General features: G+C 44.2%; 2 pseudogenes across 2 annotated transcripts; one reads left to right on the forward strand and one right to left on the reverse strand.

The window, feature by feature from the left end:
• Nucleotides 1-10,637: 10,637 nt before the first annotated feature.
• LOC308430915 (proteasome subunit beta type-1-like) lies at nucleotides 10,638-11,384 on the reverse strand (annotated as a pseudogene). Its single transcript has one exon. The product of its transcript is annotated as a proteasome subunit beta type-1-like (transcript).
• A 29-nt stretch (nucleotides 11,385-11,413) lies between these two features.
• Nucleotides 11,414-12,150, forward strand: LOC308430916 (peptidyl-prolyl cis-trans isomerase D-like; annotated as a pseudogene). The gene has a single exon. The product of its transcript is annotated as a peptidyl-prolyl cis-trans isomerase D-like (transcript).
• Nucleotides 12,151-20,874: the final 8,724 nt, after the last annotated feature.

Here is a 20,874-nt window from a genome sequence, read left to right on the forward strand (position 1 = left end):
TCCTGGTCACTTTTTCTAGAATTGTAAAGACATAACATGACCATGGCAACTCTTATGAAAGAAAGCACTTGACTTGGGGCTTGTTTATAGTTTCAGAGGATTAGTCCAGTATCATCATGGTGGGAAGCATGGCAGGACATATGGAAGGCACTGTTCTGGAGCAGCAGCTGAGAACTTTACATCCTGGTCCACAGGCAAGGAGGCAGGTTGAGAGACACTGGGCCTGAAGTAGGCTTTTGAAACCTACAAATCCACCCTCAGAGAACCATCTCTAACGACAGTGACCCACCTCCTAGTCTGTCCAAGCACCTTTTCAACTGGAGACCAAGAACGCAAATGTATGAGCTCATGGGAGTCATTCTTATCCAAACCGCCACAAAGAGCAACCCTTGTGTTTGGGGAGATGTGAGCAAATGTCTACTCACAAAACTGACCACAGCCCAAAGTACAGCTAGTACTAAAGTCCAACTTGATGAACTGATAAATTTTGTTGGGGTTACCTACAGTAATATGGGTGAGGTTACTTATAGGATCAGAAATTATTCAAAGACATCTACATTATCAAAGGTCCATCTAAGCAAAACCTGGAAATCTGGAGCACAAACCACAGGCATTTCAAAAGGTTAGAGAACAGCCTTTTCAGATGACAGCGCAGTTGGTCTGAGCTTCTTTTAGGCAGCCCAGCTTGTCTCTATTTCTTCTAAGGGGTTGCGCTTGTCAGAGAGTCGTATTTGTAGCTCAGCTTATCTGAAAATGACCCTCAGTGGTCTTTGCTGCTTATATTCTCTTGAGGAAGGAAGAGTTTAATGAATGTGGTTGGTTTTAGGGACTTCCTGGAGCTATTTGGAGATATTTGTTTCCTATCTTAGCCAGTTTCCCAACAGAACTGATTGTTTTACCTCCCTTTAGGACATTCTGTTGCATTACCTCTTTGTAAACATCCTATCCTAAAATATCGTGTTGTTTCACGTCCTTTTTACAACCTCTGTCTTAAGTTTCTTTTCAAGATGGAAAGTATTAACTTCAGAGGAAATTTCCACACAACACCCTTCATCAATACAAGATGTTCAAATTTTCCAGATTGTTCTGGTAAGATTTTTGAAAAATGTAATTTTCATTCATCTATTATTGTGTGTGTGTGTGTGTGTGTCTGTGTGTGTGTCTGTGTGTGTGTGTGTGTGTGTGTGTGTGTGGTGTGGCAGTCAGAGGAGCCAACTCAGGGATTCAGTTCTCCAGTTTCACCACATGGATCACTGTGATAAAAGTCAAATTGTGGTGCTGGGAGGCAAATGCCTTTACCCACTCACTGAGCTATTTCAGTAGCCCCACAATTTTGTTTTGGTTTGCTTTGTTTGGTTTTGTATTTGTTGTATTGGTTTTTTGTTTGTTTGTTTGTTTGTTTGAAGTACAGGGGATCAGACTTGGGGCCTTAATTAAGCTAAGCGTGTGTTCTACCGAGCTGCACCATCCGTGCTGCTAAGATGATCAAATTGTAGATTGATTTTAAGCAGGTACTGTATAAGCAGTGTTGCACTGATTGGTTTCTCTTGGTTCCTTCAATTGTCCGTTTTCATCTGTTTGTTTTCCCTTGTATTTTATTTGTTGAAACATCATTCTCTGTCCTGTCGAACTTTCCAACTCAGAATTTTCCTCTTGGCTCGTATGTTAGGACTTAACTTGTTTCTGATCGTATAGTATGTCTTAGGATCTGATTACTGACTCTGGGGAGTTGATTGGACTCCAGTTACGTTCTTAGCAAACATGTGTCATAGTGTTAGGCAGTTTACAATTGCTCATACCAGGTACACATAATTATACAATTATTGTACATTATGTCAAACTGGAGCAGGGTCTGCGTGCACCATCAGCTTGCTCCTGTACTATGAAATTCTGATGTTGAGTGTGGTGTTTGAATGAGAATGGACCATAGGCTCATATGTTTGATTACTTAGTCAGTTGGTGGAACTGTTTGGAAAGGATTAGGAGGTATAGCCTTGTTGAAGTTATTATGTTGCTGGAGATGCACTCAGAGGTCAAAAGCCCACACCATCCCCCATTAATCCTGTTTTCTGGTTCTATCTCAATGTGAGCTTCTAGCTAATACTCCAGTACGATGCATGCTTGCCTCCTGCCATGCTCCCTCCACGATGGTCTTGGAATCTAACCTTTTGAAACTGTAAGCCCGAAATAAACTCTTTCTTCAATGAGTTGCCTTGGTCACAGTGTCATATCTCAGCAATAGAAAAGAAAAAATGAAACATGCAAAATTATTTCAACAATCAATAATACTCACAGACTAATTTTGCAATGTAATAACTTTTTTTCTTCCTTTCTTTCTGCCTACCTTTAGGGAAAGAGTATATAAAACTGATGTTTTTTTTTTTTTTTTAAAACAAACTAGAAAGTTTAAATAAATAAAGAGGTATTTTTCCCAATAAGTTTGGAAGCAAACATCTCATGACTGGTAATGGGACTTAATGATGGTGACCTGCTTTTATGTTTTGTTTTGTTTTGTTTTTCCACAGATACAGATGGCTGCATCGTTCCTGGCATCACATATTTGGTTATGATAGGAAGAAAGATGTCAAGTTGTTTTTGTTCTTTATAAAAAGATTGTTAAAATATTTCCTGAAATTATTTACAGTCTCAAGAAAGACTATGAGAGTGAGTGTGTAGATTTTTCAGTCTTCATAAATAAAGGAAAGAGAAAGGACTTGGGGGTATATGTTATGTCAGTGAGGCATGTCATACACTGGACTTACTGAATAATGGATAATGTTCCAAGAATATTAGCCTATAAGACACAGGTTTTCTTTTGTGGAAAGTCGAGAAACATCAAAGATTTTGGTCCAGGGGTTAACATGTTCTAAACAGCCGTCATGACATTGTTGGAAGGCGATACAAACTAGGAGACAGAGGCTTATGGAAGGGTTCGGTCATTGGGGGAGGGGCAGGAAAGCGTGCCATATTGTACACTCAGCTTCTGACCCCTGCCTGTCTTCACTTCTGGCCCCCATGAAGTTAAATATTTGCCTCCCTGCACCCCCTCTGGTTCAGGCACACAGATGTAGAGCAAACATACCATGGATTGGAGACCTTAACAAAGAAATATTTCTGCCGCGTAGAGGACTTTCAGGACCTTCTCACAGCACAAAAAGCCTGACAACGGTAATACCCAGGAGAGACAAGTGGGCATGCAGCCAATGGGCCTGCATGGGGAGCAGAGGCAAGCAGGTTCAGGCAGTTTTGCTTTGTGACTATTACAGAACAACTCTTTCCACTCGTTCTGTAAAAAGAGAAATGGCAGGCTCCAAAGGCCAGAGTTTTTGTGGTTTTTAACCTAACCACTAAACAGTTAAGGTGGTGTGTGCAGGGGAACAGTGTACCCCAAGTACACTAGAGGTACTTAAGAGGGTAGATGGGATGTATGCTTGATATTGGAGACAGAGGTTCAGAAGGGGAATTACAGAGATAAAGGGCATTGATTTCAGGTTAACAAACAAGAGGGACAGCCCAGCAGAAGCCAGGGTTGATGAAGAGGAACTCAGAGCTGTGCTTGTCTTACAGTCACAGGGCGGGGATGAACGGCATCGTTCTGAACTGTGGCTTTGGACTTGAACTATTCACTGTAACCATTTCTGTAAAACACGATCAAAGCACCAGTTCTGCTGACATCAGAGGTAGCGCAGAGGAGATCAAACTGCACAGTGGAACTGAGTCAATGGGGGGGTTCCCCAACATTTTCGCTCAGCCACTGTAAGCCCTGCCATCAAATGTGAGAGCACACTCTCTCTTCTCTGACCCACCGATGCTGGCCGTTTCATCTCATGGCCTGGATAGTGAATTCCTAACCATGTGGTGGTGGCCATAGAAGGAAGCAGTGTCTACCCAACACCTTCCCTTTCTCTCTCAATTCAGGTTAGCTCCAGGCTAACCTGGGCCACAATGTGAAATCCTGTCTCAAAAACCTCAAAATAAATAACTTTATTTTACACAGAAGGTCTGCGTAACTTCTGATGTATAGTAAACAAATAGCATATTACTACAGACCACCATCCTTGGAGGCAGCAAAGATTGATTTTTCAAGAGGAAGGGAAAAAGAAATCACTAACTAGCATGCAGTGTGAGAGAGTAGGTGCCAGGCTGTCAGGTAGAGTCCCTGAGGTCTGCCCATTACACAGACTCTAAGAAAATAACGCTTCCAGCTTGTGGGCATGAAAAACAGACATGAGCCTGGAGTCGACTGGAAGTCTAAGAGCATCCCTAAATCTGTGGGTGTGTCTCCTGAAAGACCAGTGTGTAATTTAAATTACCCTTGACGTCTCCTTTTCTTCTTTTTACTGTTCTCAATCATCTTAGTGTAGACCTTCACTGTTCCTTTAACTGAGGTTGAATTCACAGACATGTTCACCCCACTGCACAGCTGAATGGTTTGGGAGATACTCTCAGTCACTATATTGTCACCATAACAAGAATTTAAGGTGATCAGCATGTAGAAAGAAAGCTTTACTTTGGCTTTTGGTTTTGTCAGATTCATCCACAACTACGAGATTTCTGTTGCTTTATGTCTGTGTGGGGCATCTTTATCAAGGTGGGAGTTTGCGGTAGGCCAGAGCCACTGACCTCAAGGCTAGGGAATAAAAGAGAGAAGAAACAACTGAGGTCTAACAGTCCCCTTCATGAACACATCCTCAGATTTCCATACTTTTAAAGTTTTTACAACCTTTCAATATGGCAGTCTAGAAAACAAGACTCTTCGCTCTGGACTTTTGTGGCTTCATCCTACAGCAGTCAGGAGCTATTGTCTTTGGGTCAGAGATCATGCTAGCTTCATAACTGGCTTTTCCTCGTCTTCTCTACCAGGCTATGCTTCTTGGTTTGACTGGTCCAATCACTGAAGCATAAGGAGGTTCCCAGCCCTACTTGTCTACCTCTATTTAGATAATATCCTAAGGACACATGTACACTCATATACAAGCATGCATCATGTACACACATACTCTGTCACACATACACAAGCATACACACACTCTTTCATACAAGCACTCACAGATATACACACATACACATTCTCACAAAGGACACACATACAGACCATAACACTGAAACAAAAACACACACAGGCATATTGATAGACACACACACACAGGTAGGCAGGCAAACAGACAGACAGACAGACAGACAGACACACACACACACACACACACACACCACTATGCTTGTGCTTCTGCATGCTCACTATCTGCCTCCTTCCCAGCTTGCTCTTTCCTGTCGTGCCCTGGACTTTGAGAACTCTGAACCACTTGGAACTAAGTGGACTCCTTCAATCCCTCTATACACATCCTGTCTTTTCCTGGCACGTTGTCATGTTCTCCACTAGCAAACTTTAATTCGCCTTGAAGAGACCATGAAATCCACTTTTTATTGAGAGATTTAATTTATCCCCCCAGGCAGTGTGAAATCTCCCCACTGCCTTTTGTTTTCCCTTTGTCTATAAACATAGAATTGGGATTTGCTATCTGCATGTCAACATCTAGCTCTATCCTGAAATGGCTGTCTGTGTAGGATCTGTGGGCTTTCTCACAGCTTAATTAACAGGGTAACTCATGGATTTGTTAGTTCCTGCTGTTTTACTTTGCTTGGTACCTGAGTGAATATCCAAGTCAATCCATGACTTGTGCATACATAGAGTACTTTACTGTAGGCATGAGTTTTTAAACTTGCTTTAATAAGGATTCAACCTCTCCTCTTGCCTACCACCCACCAGAGGCAGTGGAAGAGAAAAGTTATTAGGATTTGGGGGAAGTGGGTCTCTATAGCAATAATCCTTGGGGATAAGCTGGATCTTCTTTGTCAGTAGTTCATCCAATAGCAAATCCCGAGTATGAATCAGCAGCTGCAGCCCAGTCCTCTCGGCAGGCAGACACCATACAGGAACCAGCAACTGAAGTCCAGTCTTAGCAGACACCAAGCACGAAACCAGCAGCTATAGTTCAATCCTGAAGAAATGACAAATCTTGCAAACTGGACAGAGGCCGCTGAAGCAACAAGCTACCACAGGAACCTCACGAGCAGTTCTTTGTTGAGTTTCTCTCAATGGTGGCTTTACCACAAGCTAAGCTCAACAACACTATGTAAGGTGAACCAATATATGTGTGCTGTTGGCGAAAGATAATGAGGCAGAGGAAACCAAACTAATGCTCTGCTTGTCTCTCACTGTCTGTGGGGTCATATTTATACTCCTTTATTGTGCGTCCTTTTACATGTTTGCTATGGCAAAACATCCTTTCTCCTCTGGCTGCTTTAGAAAAACATTGTTTCTTGTATCTGCTTTAGCATGACACCCTTTCACCTGTGTGCCCAGCAAAACATCTGTAGCATGCAATAATAAAAATATAACCCATGCTAAGGCTGGCTACTCACTGGCCCTGGCAGTCTTGCTGCCTCCATGGCCTCTAAGCACTCATGGTGGGTCTTGGCCATGCCAGCCTCATGCTTCCAAATTCCTATGGCTGGTTAGAGTGCCTGCTGCAGTACCTTTCTCTAAAGCTCAGTTGAGTTGCCACATGAAGGAAAACACCACACAATCTTAGTTTAGAATCAACAGGTAACTTAATTGCTGGGTGCAGTAACTAGCATCTTAATTTTGTAAGCTATTCTAAATATAACTCCTCCAGTGGCGAATCCTGGCAGATCTGCCATCTAAACTGGGGGCCTCTTGTTGCTACATTTTATCCTCCAAGCTCTCCCTGTCCAAGAAGCAAGTTCTTTTCCTGCCTCTTCTCTCCGTCTCTCTGACCTGGAAGTCCTGCCTACTCCTCACCCAGTAATTGGTTCCTAGAAATCTTTATTCATTAGGGGAAGGTTCACAGAAAGTCACCTGAGTATGTGATTCACTCCGTGTCCCAGGCAGCCCCTCTTGGGAAAGCAAAATTAGCATCAAAATGCAAACAGCACCAGGGCTAGCCACAGCAAACAACATTTGACTCAACTGACTGTCCAAAGAAACTAGAAGTTTTCACTTTACCTGACCAACTTTTTTTTAAAACGTGTGTAGCATATTACTCTGCATGGATGTTAGAGTCCAACTTTCAAAAGCAGGTTCTTGCCTTCCTCCTTGTTGGTCCAGGCCGTCTCTCTTACCAATTTTGCTGTATTTTGTTTATCAGGCTCCATAATCTGTGAGCTTCCAGACATTTGTCATATCTCGGCTTCCCAACTCCCAGTGGGAATGCTGGAAGTACATGTGTGTGCCACTGAATAGGACTTTTAATGTAGGTCCAAGGGATCGGAGTTGGATCATAAGACCTGAGAGGGAAGCTCTTTTACCTGCTGAGCTATCTTGCTCATCCTGAGAATACTTAGATTTAATTTCATGCTTAATGACAACATTGGTTAATGCTCTGGTTTGCTTCTCCGTTGCTCAGGCTAGCTCTCCTTCATACTGTTGCTGTCCCTGATGACTGTCCCATGGTCCTAGCATCCCCCAATACACTGGGGTCTCCACTGAAACGGAACTTGCACCCTCATCAGTGGTCTCTCCTTGCCTTTCATGGTGCCAAGCCTCAGTTTCTCCCCTTGACCCCTTTAGTACCTTCAAAAGCAGTACCATGTGGGAGAATGTTACACATTACTAAGTTTGGCTGACAGCTTGAGATACAGCCTTGACCCTTGACCCTGGACCACCACTTCTGTGTGCCGACCCTCAGAAAGCACTACAAAATTTCATTTCAATGATGCTGGTCTCTTCTTAACTACACTGGTGTCTCAGCCCCAACTAACCATCATCAATTGATGCAGTAAAATAAAAAGGTTTTACTTCAGTGGATCTGGTCTTTCCTTATATCACAACTGATTTCAGACTCAGCTGGCCGGAAACCACAGACATCTTTTGTAAAATGTTTTATTGGCTTTTTATGAATTTCACACTGTGCACAGCAATTCTATACATCTCCCTCTTTCCTTGTACTCACCCCCACCCTTGCAACCTCCTCTCAAAAGACAAAAAAAAAAAAAAAAAAAAAAAAAGACTCATAGTGGAAGCTCTAGTGTGTCACAGTATGTTCCAAAGTATACCATTTTGTTCACTTTTTTTTTTTTTTGCTTGCAAGTGTTCATTGCAAAAAGTTTGGTTTGAGGCCTCTGGCTTCTGGTACACCATCAACACTAGAACTTCTCAGGTACTCCTCTTGCATATCCTGTTGTTGCTCTGTGTCATGGAGGTCCTGTAGTTTTGGATCTGTCTTCACACACTCCAGAAGTTCATCGATAGGGTAGATGTTGGGCTGACCAGCTCAAAGGCCTGCATCTGAGCCTGAGAGGTATCTCCCATACACACAACACCAGGGCAAGTCTCCAGCCTCGCTCCAGCTCAGTCATCCAGTGTCACAACCAGCAAGGGGCAGAGCCAGCTCTCCTGCTCTCTTAGCTATTCTATCTCATGTCATGAGGGTCAACTCTCCTATGCTGCCCAGGCTAGGTACAGGGCCTGCTTTCCCGAGTGCTAGAGCAGGTGAGGGGCAAGGCCCTCCAGTCTGACGGCCTTGGGGATAGCTCTTCTGCCTGCCATAGGTAAAAAAGGGACGAGGGGAGCACATCTTTTCCTCTCTCATGTCACCACACAGCAAACAAGTGGTAGGGCTAGCTCTCCCAAGCTGACGGGGTAAATAATGTGCAACTCCCACAATCAGGGTCAGCTTACTGTGCTTCCTAGGTGATATGCATCTCTCTCTGGTAATGCAGCTAGCAGGGGGTGTGGTCAGCAGCTCTCTGATGATGTCCAAGTGAGGGGTGGGGCTAGTTCTGCACAGCCCTCAGACATCAACATCCCCTGCCCTTAGGTTACACCCAGACCAGGGAGGTCCACCTGGCCTTTGGTGGTAAGAGATCCCTGCTGCTCTAGGGTCACAGACCCAGACATGGCCCTCAGTGGCAGCACCATGCTTTTAGGTGACATCAGCAGCTTCTCACATCAGGCTGTTCCTCACTGTCCTTGAGACTCCAGGTCTGCTTCACTTTGTGATGTCCACATTTTTCTGCTTCACCTTCTCTTCCATTCTGTACCACTCACTTGCTCCTCTTGTGGCATCTGGGGTCTCTTGGAGTCAGAGGTCATCTCAAGAATGCTATCTCCTACTTATGCAATGTGGCACAGGGCAGGGGTCATCTTGGGCATGGTCTGTTTAGACCTGAGTAATGCCAGGCTGATAATCATCTCAAGCTAGCTAGCTTGTCTGGACCCCACAACAGCAGACTAATGATCCACCTCAGGCTTGCTCCCAAACAGGCTGCAGCCCCAGCCCCAGCCCCAGCCGCAGCCCCCAGCCCCAGCCCCAGCCCCAGCCCCCAGCCCCAGCCCCAGCTCCCAGTCCCAGCCGCAGCCCCCAGCCCCAACCCCCAGCCCCCAGCCCCCAGCCCCCAGCCCCCAGCCCCAGCCCCAGCCCCAGCCCCAGCCCCAGCCCCAGCCCCAGCCCCAGCCCCAGGCCCAGCCCCAGGCCCAGGCCCAGGTAGGAGCAGTCTTATCTTGGGCTTGCCCCAGGCCAGGCTGCACTGCACAGCCCCAGGCTAGGGTTGTCTTGCCACAAACTCATTCATGCCCTGGGGCCATGTGGTCCTTAGTGGGGTTGTCTTTGGGTTTGTTTCTGCCCCCAGACTTTTTTTTTCTTTAAATATATCCCACGAATGACCCTGATTGAATCTTTTCTTTTGTCTGAACATTCACAAGCCAGGGCTTCATCATTTGCACCTCTCTCAACACTCCTATCTTCCAGGATTTAGTGCATCAACCTCTGAGAATACAATGGCTTTTCCAGCCCAAACTTCAGATGGACATGGGTGTGGAATGAGCTGGCTGGATTGTTTGCAGATATTTTTCCAAAAATTGAAGAAAAATTTTGTGTTACATACCAGAGAAAGACTGGATCCAAACTGGGAAACTTTTCTGTTTCAAAGGATGACTCTTCCCCCAAATTATTCAAAGATTTATGATTCACAGTGGGGACTTCTCAAATCAGAATGAGACAGGCAGAGAAAGTATTTGTGGTGAAAAATCTGAAGGTAAAAAATTTCATTATAAGCATGGTTTGGAGAATTTGCTGAGCATGGAAAATGCAAGCCACAGAACACATGGTTCTGTGGTGGTTTGGCTATGCTTGGCCTAGGGACTGGCACTATTAGGAGGTGTGGCCTTGTTGGAGTAGTTGTGACCTTGTTGAAGGAAGTGTGTCATTGTGGGTGCGGGCTTTAACACCCATTCCTAGCTGCCTGGAAGTCATCCTTTTAGCTGCCTTCAGAATAAGATGTAGAATTCTCAGCTCTTCCAGCTCCATTTCTGCCTGGATGCTGCCATGCTTTCACCTTGATGATAATGGACTGAACCTCTGAACCTGTAAGCCAGTCCCAGTTAAATATTGTTTTTTTTTTTTTTTTTTTTTTTTTTTTTTTTTTTTTTTTTTTTAAGAGTTGTCTTGGTCATGGTGTCTGTTCATAGCAGTAAAACCCTAACCAAGATAGGTTCTCAGTTCTTTCTTTCTTTCTTTCTTTCTTTCTTTCTTTCTTCCTTCCTTCCTTCCTTCCTTCCTTTTTTTGTTCTTTACTTCCTTCCTTTCTTTCTTTCCTTTAAAACTTTACATTTCTTTTCAATAAAACAAACTTGTGTACAGTTCCAATATATGGCCCACACATCTGTCTTTCCTCAGGGGAACAGTTTCCTCCCTGATCCCCTCTTTGGTCACAATTCGGATCCCGAGAGCATCTCCAGTATACACATCCTTCTCATCTGCAGAAATGAAAACATCTTTCACCAGCCTCATGGCTCTGTCTAGGGGGACATGCTCTATATTTTGCATATTTTTGAAACCAACTTAGTTGTTGAGCAGAGGCTGTTGCATGTTACTTGCTGATCCTCCCGCCTTGAAAGAGTCTCTCTGGTAAGAGCCCCCTGGGTCAGAGCTGGACACAGCTACCTTTCCTTCTTCATCAAGTCCTCCAATGATGTAAACATAGTAAGAGAAGAACCACCGCGAGTAGACAGCATTGAGGTATATTGCCCCTGTTGTCATGGCCTTGTTATTGGAATGCTTGTACATCTCTAATATTGCTTCAGTAATCTTTGTCAAAGTGAGACAACTGCCATGAAAACTATTGCAGCCAATTATTGTTTTGTCTGTTAGTTTGTAACATTTGGAGCTATCTCGGGTATGAATTGAAAATCCTTCACTTATCTGAGTGTCTGAAGCAATGATGGAAAAATCTTCTCCAATTGCAAATACAGTACCTCTGTTGAAGGCATAAGGCAAGAAATGCAGCTGCACAGGGGCAGCCGAGCTGTAAGGCCCTAATCCCAGCTCTCGGTCCTGGTCCTGGTAAGCAGCCGTGGAAAGCATCACACCCAACTCTGGGTGTCTCACAGCAAAATGGCTGCCCAGGTTCTCAGTTCTTTATCACAACAGTTCCAACTCCTCATTTGGATGGGAAACCTGATAGCTGGTCAAGAATTAAAGGACTAGGTATGGCAAGGATGCTTGAAAATGGAGACACAAATAGTGGAAAACCTGCCAAATTGTGTTATTTCAGAACACAGAGAACTGAAAGAAGGCGACGACCGAGGAATAGTCCCCAAGGACACTGTGGTGATAGTCATTCTGATTTCCCAGAGGATGCAGATATAGATTTAAAAGATGTAGATAAGGTTTTATTCATAGTTGAAGACTTAAAAATGTTGGAAACACTTTTTTTTCATGTCTCAGAACTGAGAGAAAGCTATTAAAAATATGAGAAGGATTTAAGGTACGTGGATAGTCCAAAGGCTGTTATTGAGAAAGCAGATACATCCGGACTACAACCTACAACCTTACGTTGTGTGCTGCATATTGGTGCTTGTTAATTGAGGCTGACAACTTGGCAGGGGGCAGCTGACCACTGTTTGGAGTCTCCTGGAATGGATATACCATCAAATACCAAGACACTATACTGTAAGCACAGGGATGGCGAGAGTTAAAGGAATATGATCAGGAACTGGCTGGTGTGAAGAAGGTGCAGGAGATAGCCCCAGGAGCTGGAGTTAGCCAGGCAGAACTGCTTACATTCAAATGTGAAAGACACAGAAGGATAAAGAGAAGGCAGTGTATGCAGACATCAAACTTTCCTTAAATGTCATACCTTGATTCTATAAAGGATAGTGTAGCCTTCGGTCTACATGATCCCTGAAGTGTTTCCCTTGATCTTTGTCACTGCTTACATAGAAGTGCTGACACAGGTTCCTTCTTAACAAAGAGTTATGACATGCTGTGAGAAAAAAAAAAACGCACAACTGGGACATCATATTGCAACATGTGTGTCTTCTTGCTTATTATGAAATAAATGTAGATTCGAATACCATTGTAAAAACCAATTCAGGCTTCTCTGCGGCCACCCAGCATCTCCCAGTGCCACCCAGCTGTGACAGTATAGCATCGCATACAGAATGCCAACAGTAATAGTAGAGACAGCACATTTCTGCCAGTCACAGCCCCCACACTGGGTAACTGTCCACTTCCTGCACGCTCCCTCCTTTAACATCGGGAAAATACTAACCTTGGGTCTGTTTTTACCATTCTGTCTTTTCAAGAATTTTACACACATGGAATCCAACAGTGTGTCACTTTGTATCGGCTCTTCTCAGCATGATTCCCCGGAGTCAAGAGGTTGTGCTCACAGGTGACATATTGAGAGGTATCCTACAGCAGGGAGTGCCACAGTTTAATCATCTGTCCCCTGAAAGACAGCTGAGCTGTTTCCACTTGGCATATTTATTATGGATAAATCTGCCATAAAAGTTAATGCAGGTCTCCATATGGACATAAGCATTTCTCTGAGAAAGTGCCTGGAAGACCAGCACATACTCTCTCTCCCTCTCTCTCTCTCTCTCTCTCTCTCTCTCTCTCTCTCTCTCTCTCTCTCCCCCCCCACTCACACACCCACACTCACACACACACTCATACACACACACACACACACACTCTCACACACACACACACACTCTCACACATACACACTCACACACACACATACACACACACACACACACACACACACACACTCTCACCTAAACTCTTTTTCCAGTGGAAGTTCACTAACTATGCTGGAGAGTGGTCCAGCCTCTCTTCCCCCGGATGCTGCTGGGTGCCCTGTGCTGGGGCTCTGTTCCCCACTGATGATGCCATCGTCTGGTCATGTCTCACTGGACATCTGTGTCTGCTTTGGTAAAACGTCTTTGTGGGTTTTGTCCACTTTCTTCTTGTCTGCTTTATTTTGGACTGTGCCTTTTTGAGAATTATAAAAATATCCTGTAGTTGCTCATCACCCATCTTTTACTCTGGAGTTTGACTTTTCGGCTTTTTGTTTTTAAAAGCAAGTCTTTGTAGAGTAAAATTAAAGATCTCTCACTGTCTGTCTCTGTCTCTCTGTCTCTCTCTGTCTCTCTGTCTGTCTCTCTGTCTTTGTCTCTGTCTCTGTCTCTCTCTCTCTCCCTTTCTCCCTCCCTTCCTCCCTCATTCCCTCCCTCCCTCCGTGTGTTATTGTAGTTTCTTTAAAATCTCCCTCTCTACTTTCAGTGCTAGGGATCAAACCTTGAACACTGTAATTTACAAAGGAGCAATCGCCTCTGCCCCAAAGCTTTGATTGTTTACTATCTCAGTGGTTTATTACTTTGTGTTGTGCTGGAAAGAAATACAGACAAAAACAATGTAAGGGAGGAAAGCGTTTGAACTCCCAGTTTTGGGGCACAATCCGTGGTGATAGAATTATGGTGGCGTGAATGTGAGGCAGCTGGTCACACGGTTCACAGTCAGGAGGCAGAGAGGGGTGACTGCCACTTTTCTTCCTCCAACTGGAGTAATAAAGTATGACTTTATTTTATTATATAGTCCAGGACCCCAGCCTATGTGATGGTACTGTCCACTTTCCCGGTGGGACATCTAATGAAGACGCCCCTCTCAGGCACTCTCAGAGGCTCATTCCTCCCATCGCCAACTCCCATCAAAACTGACAGTTGCACTCAGTCAACTGAGTGTGAAAAGCTAGTTACTGCCCCTTAGACCCATGTTTGGGAGCTCCGGTTCTTCACACACCAATGAGTTTCCAATTGGAAACTGGGTATTATATACGATGGGATCAGGCTGTGACCCCAGTCACCCTGTTTTATCTGATTCTCTTCCAGCACAGGAAGTGACTGTGGGCCTAGTCAATCACTACCAGAAAAGGTAAGTGTAGACTCACACTTGGCTTCCACGGACACGCAGGGGAAGAGCCTTTGTTCTGGGTGGAGTTGGAGCTCCAGCTTTCAAGCATCTACTGCCAAACTTGGCAGCTTGGCAACACAGTGAAGTGGATCCCTTGGCTGCCCTGGTGAATGGGAGCTGGGCTCAGTGCTGCTTAGCATAACAAGAAAGGCTCCTCTCACTAACCTAGAAAAGAAAACCAGAGCTCCACAGTCAAGTGTGGTTTCTGCTCAAGGCTTATTTCTTGGTTGCCATTGTAAAGTCAAAAAAAAAAAAAAAAAAAAAAAACAAAACAAAAAAAAAAAAAACAAAACCCAATCAGTCACCATACGGCATGTTCGTACCCTTGTGTGCCTGCCCCGGCCCTAGGAATACGTTTGTCTGTGGACATGTCTGAGTTTGGCACAGCCATAGCTCATTAACTGCTGTCTTAGCAGGATTATGGACAGGGTCTTTTCCAGAGTCAAAAGCGTCTCATGCTAACACTAGCAGGATCTTGTGTCTTGGAGCCAGAACTACTGAGATGTAGGGATTCTCAGACCTGGTGCGTTTTAAGGAAAGATTGCAGAAAGCAGAGAGATTTTCATGACCTCGTCACAAGCTAACTGGCTTCCTTTAACATCTAAGGCAACTGTTTAATTATTTTAATAATTATAAAATGTTGTGTTTCTTAGGTAAGTGTTATTTATATATTGCATGTATGTGAGTAGATGTGTGTATCACACACACTCATGCATGCACTATAGCTTGTATAATGAGGCCAAAGGATACAAAAGATCACTTGTTGGTTTGCTTTTTCTAATACGTGGGTCCTGGGATTTGAATTGAATTCAGGTCATCAGACTTGGTGGCAAACACCTTTATCTGATGAGCTATCTTGCAGGCTCTGAATTCTTCTTTTGGTTTTGAGAAAGTCCCATCTTTGTCATAGGTTGTGACCCCACCCCCCTCTACCCTTCCTGTTACCTTCATCCAGCCATATACCTTCCTTCCCTCCTTCCTTCCTTCCTTCCTTCCTTCCTTCCTTCCTTCCTTCCTTCCTTTTCCTTGAGAAGAAATGTGACCAAGTTGCCACTGTTCGAGTTCCCTCTGTAAGCTCAATAGTAACTGAAATTTGCATTTGAAATTAAATCCCCTTCCTGTCTCTGATTTATCTCAGGAGTTCTGCCTGACTGTGGGAGAACCCTTACATTCTGTCGGGTGCTCTAACCTTTCTGAGGCCTTTGGAGATGGGGAAGCAATACACTGCTACACCACCTTGCTGGACTGACTTCTACAGCCCCCTCGACACCTGCTCCCTACAGCAGCCACTGAAACCGCTCTTAGTATGGCTTGGGCATGTCATCCTCCCCAAGAGGCTGCGTGACATCAGGGTGAAACTCACGGTTTTCCCTAACCTTAGCACCATGCTGGGAACACAGAGGTGTAAGAACAGGGGTATAGGTGGCAGGACCTCACCCAGGAGCTGCTCTGCCTGCCCTGTTCATTCTCACCACATTTATCCTGTTCGTGGTGGCATCCAGATTATGTTTCAGTTGTCCCCATTTCAGAGACTGGCGAGTGGCCATCTGAGCCTGGCCAGTCATCCCTGACTCCTTGATGCAGCGGGCAGGGCAGCGAGACAGCCAGCACAGTGCTTGTCCTGCTCACACACTGCGTGCATGTCTGCCAACGGTTCTGAAGGCCTTTTTGTCCTGCTGTGGTGTCAGAGCTGGACACACTTTGAATGGCAATGCCTGGCTTTCCTGGAAAGCCCTCTGTTTCGGCTCCAGCAGCCATTTCTTTGTCTTTTTGGTGCCAGGCTGGGTGAAAACGGGGCAGTCCACTGGCCTTGGGGGTCTTTCTCAAATCCAAACCGGAGCCAGCCACTTTTCCTCCACATTCTTTTACAAGTAATATTTACTTTTAGAAGTGATTGTTCTTACACACTCGTGGAAGGGAACAAGAAAACACAAGATGCAGAAGTAAAATGAGTCTTGCACTAGACTACTGGCCTTCTATTGGTGTCTGTTTGGACCCGAGTGTTTTATAGATGGTTTAGGGGAACCATCTCTAGCAGCATTGCCTCATGGTAAAGCTCTGTTTGGATATAAGCTTTGTGTGTATTTCCTGTCTAAGCATTTTTGTAATTTCAGATTCTCAAAAGGGGGTGGAGCATAAAGGCAGCACAGAAATTTCACCAGCTTCCTGTAAGAATAGCATCTTACAAAACCAGGGCATAGTTGACAAGTCAAGAAGCTAGCGTTGCTTCAGTTCATTCTGCTGAACCGTGGAGTTTACAGCCAGAACAGCAGATCAGTGGTTAAGAGCACTGGCTGCTCTTCCGGACATCTTGAGTTTCCATTGCCAGCACCCACAGACTCATAATCATCTGTCTCTCCAACTTTAGGGATCCAGAGTTTTCATCTGGCTTCTGCAGACACCAGGCAGGCATGCGATGCATAGCCACGCATGCAGGGAAAACATCTATACACATAAAGTAAAAATAAATCAAGCCGAGTAAACAAAGGCACTTCAGATCAAAGAAAAAAGGTTTCTCATACTATTTGTGTATGTGACTCCATGTAATGTGCCAACGGAGTCCAGAAGAGGGCACTGAATCCTGTGGAGCTGACTTACAGGCAGACACGAGGCATCTTTTAAAGTTCTTATAGGGCCACAGCAAGGATTGTGGTAACCCATCAATTATGAGTTTTCCCCACCCTTGATAACTCCTCAGAAGCCAGCCCATAAGCCTGATGTGGAAGGCTACGAGTCAACACACTGTCTGTTCTGTTCTACACCTTCCTAACTGGACATCAGTTCATGGGATGAGTGTGTCTTTGTGTGCTTTAACAACCTCTTATTTGGGCATCTGTTTCTCCCTTGTTTGGCTTCCTAAAAGGAAGAGTGCTCAGAACTACACTGGAGCACAGTCATCCCCAGTTTTGCAAAACTATTAAAATGAAAAAAAAAAAAAAAAAAAAAAAAAACCAACAACACAGAAGCTTATCTGCTGTTGGACTGACTGTCAGCTTTACTTGTACTTTTCGATAAGGATTGACTTTCATTTTACTGGTGGATATTTAATTCCTAAAGCCTACTTATTAGCGTACGTAGCCTTTGTCTATTAGGAGATATTAGCAGACTCCTCACTGACTCATAAGAGCCTGTGGCAAAAAAGCCTGTCAGTCCTATTGCATATCTGGCAAAACAGTTTCTATCAGACATTTGTCCTTAATTAATTTTTTAAAAAGTACCATTAAGCCAGGCTTGGTGGGACACACCTTTAATCTCAGCCTCAACACAGATGGTGAGTTCCAGGGCAGCCAGGGCTACACAGTAAAGCCCTATATTGAAGAAAACTAAAAACTAAAAACAACAGCAAAAACGACCAACAAAATATGAGCTTTTAGTATGCTGAAATTTTAAAGTTCAGTCTAGTGAGGATCTGAGTTCAGTCTTTGTCCTAACCATGAACTGTCCCGTCTTGTGATACCATCCTACTTTTCCGGCTGGTTTAAAGTTGTCTTTTGCTTGTTATTTAAGCCCCTGGAACCTATTTGATTCCTCAGAACTTGTTATTAGTGCTCCTTAGCACCCTGTGTGTGTTTGTGCCTATGCATGTGTGTCTCTGTGTGCTTTATGTATGTGTGGAGCTGCCTGCCTGCCTATCACCCAGTATTGGGGTTACTGATAATTGCTGCCATGCCTGACTTTTTACATGGGTGCTGGGACTCTCTGAGGTCCTCATGGCTATGTATGTTTTTCTTGGTTACAAAGTTACGCAGTTTCATCAACTGTGCTGTTGCCCCAGCCCTGTTCCTGGGAACTGTGGCTAACTTTGTAACATTGTACCATTGCTGAAGGTTGTATAGAACATGCCCACCCCCCCACCCCGTTTAAAACAACAGCTGTTCAAATTATACTTTCTTTCTTTCTTTTGTTTGTTTGTTTGTTTTGATGAACTTTTGGCTATTTAGTCAAGTTTTTAACAATCTCATGTCTGAAAATATGGTTTGGATTGGCTTCAGGGAACTGACGCGGTTTCCCCTAGTCTACATGCTATCCAGGGAGTTGGCTCAACACTTAAGAACATTCAGAGGACCCAGGTTTGCTTTCCAGCACTAACATAGTAAGTTCGGTTCCTGATGAGCTGATGCGCTTCTCTGACACATGTGGTACACATAAACTCCTGAAGGTGGACACACATACATAGTATTAAAACAGAAGAACCACCTCAGTCCACGGTTCAGCTCTGTCTGCTCTCCTTTAATTCACACCTTTAAGTCTTTAGAGAGAATAATTTGACTTTTTTTCTTTAAGGTTACTCAAAATAATTTGATTCTCTCTCTCCCTCCCCATCTGTCTGTCTCTCTGTGTGTACATTTGTGTGTGTGTGTGTGTGTGTGTGTGTGTGAATATGTGTGTGCGTGAATATGTGTGTGTACATGTGCACACACAAGGAAACCTCTCTGGAGTTGATTCTGTCCTTGTCACCTTGTGGGTTCCAGGGAATTGGCTTGAACTTGGACTGTCAAGTTGGCTCACAGAACCTCTACATGCAGAGCCATATCACCAGCCCCCAAAGACCCCCATTTGACTTTGGATTGTGTTCTCCCCCTTTGGTTGACTTGGTCAAGTTTCAGTGGCCCAAGTGAAAGTAAAACGTGAAGGAAGCCTTACTGAACACTGGTCTTTTAACTCTGTCAGAATGGGTTTGACAAAAAGGGCAAAATGGCCTGTGCTTCTATCAAAGGAGAGGTAATTTGCATAAAGAAAAGGAACTCAGTTCCGAAGGAGCATGTGACAGATTGGTGAGCAGGCTTCTGAGAGTCAGAGTGGTGTGGGCTCAGCTCCCAGATTCTCAACTGACCTACAGCAGGGCCGGACTCTCAGGTTCTCCGCACCATCATGGTGAATGAGATGAGGCCCCTCTCAGTAGCCCAGGGCAGGCTCATGCCTCCAAAGCATTTAGTTCAGGACCAGATATGCCAAGTGCTCCATGTTTCAAAACCATAAACAAATAATAGAACTAATTATAAACTCGTCACAAGGCATTTTAATTTAGTCCAAAGAAAATATTGTGACAATATCATCTGAACACATAACAACAGAATTCAATGGTAACTATTCGCACAGGCAGAAAAAACCAAGTGCTTAGACATAATAAAACAGCATGACAGCTAAAGTTCTTACTGAGATATACTGTACAATCCACCATCCAAAGTGATACCGTTGGCTTGTAGAGTATTTGCCGAGTGGTGCACCCATTATCATAATCAGCATTGGATGGTCTTTATTATCCTAAATGGAACCGAGGACTTGTCTGCACTCATTTTTTAACCCCTTCCCACAACACCTACCCCAAGCCCTCGGGGCCTTGCTGTCTCCGTATACTTGCTCAAAATGGTTTGGATGGATGGGATCTTGTAAGTGAGAGTTCTTTTCCTTAATGGATGGGATCTTGTAAGTGAGAGTTCTTTTCCTTAGTATGTTTCCAAGTCTCTCCGAGTTATAGAATGTGTCAGGACTTTATTCAGTACTGGGATCAGTGTCCATGCATCCCTCAGGTGATGGGCATTGGTTTGGCTGTCATGAATATTGTACTGTAACCATGGTGGCCCAGATTATATGGGCATTTGTCCCAGTGAGTTAAATTAGATCTCTATGCTCAAACTTTTCTTTCCTCCTTCCTTTCTTTCTTTCTTTCTTTCTTTCTTTCTTTCTTTCTTTCTTCCTTCCTTCCTTTCTTCTTTCTGTGTGAAACATGATCTCATGTACCCCAGGTTGTCCTGGAACTTGTTCTTGTTTACACACATATGTATATTTGAATACAACCTGCTGAGTCCACTTAGTGTTGCTCATATATGTGTGCACGTATTAGGGATGATCATTTGGATTGTATGACCCTACTGGGACCTTATCTCTGGAGAAGACTCATTCTTGTTCTCTTGGCAGTTATTAATTGCCTAAAGGTCTTTTTAACTAGGGGTGAGACCTCGAGAGACTTCCCTATTCGTACTGGGATGTCAACTGCTATTGTCATCATTGTACAGGTCTTGTTTAGATGAACACATTACAATTACACATCACAATTTCATGGGTGCAACACTGTCACATGTGTAGAAGCAACTACCTAATAGCAGATGTCATGGTCCTCTGGCTTTCACAGCCCTTTCACTTCTCTATCCACAGTGCCCTCTGAACCTTATATATATGTAGAGGTTTTGTGATGGGCATAGGTGTCCCGTGGACAGTTGTACATTGCATTCTAATTGTAGATTTCTGTGGTGATCTGAAGATTCCTTGACGGGGAGAACCACATTTGCCTGTGGATATAAGAACGGGTGTTTAATATGCAATCTGGGGATTGTCCTAGTTTAGAAACATGGCAGCAATAGGTTCTTCTCTAGAGTCCATGACCTCACCAGCCACAAGTAGTGGCTAGGTTTATCACTGAGCAAGTCTTAAGTGCAACGAGGTGGTTGTTGGTTACCCAAGGGATATAAGTGCCACTCTTGCACCCTTGGCTATATTTTGCCATGCTGGTCATTGTTGACATTTCTAGGTGTTCTCTTATTTTGGTAAATTGCTACAAACTTAGTTATCCACTGAGAAAATACCTCCATCAGAT

The sequence above is a fragment of the Micromys minutus genome (assembly GCF_963924665.1).
Source record: "Micromys minutus genome assembly, chromosome: 16".
NCBI lineage: Eukaryota > Metazoa > Chordata > Mammalia > Rodentia > Muridae > Micromys > Micromys minutus.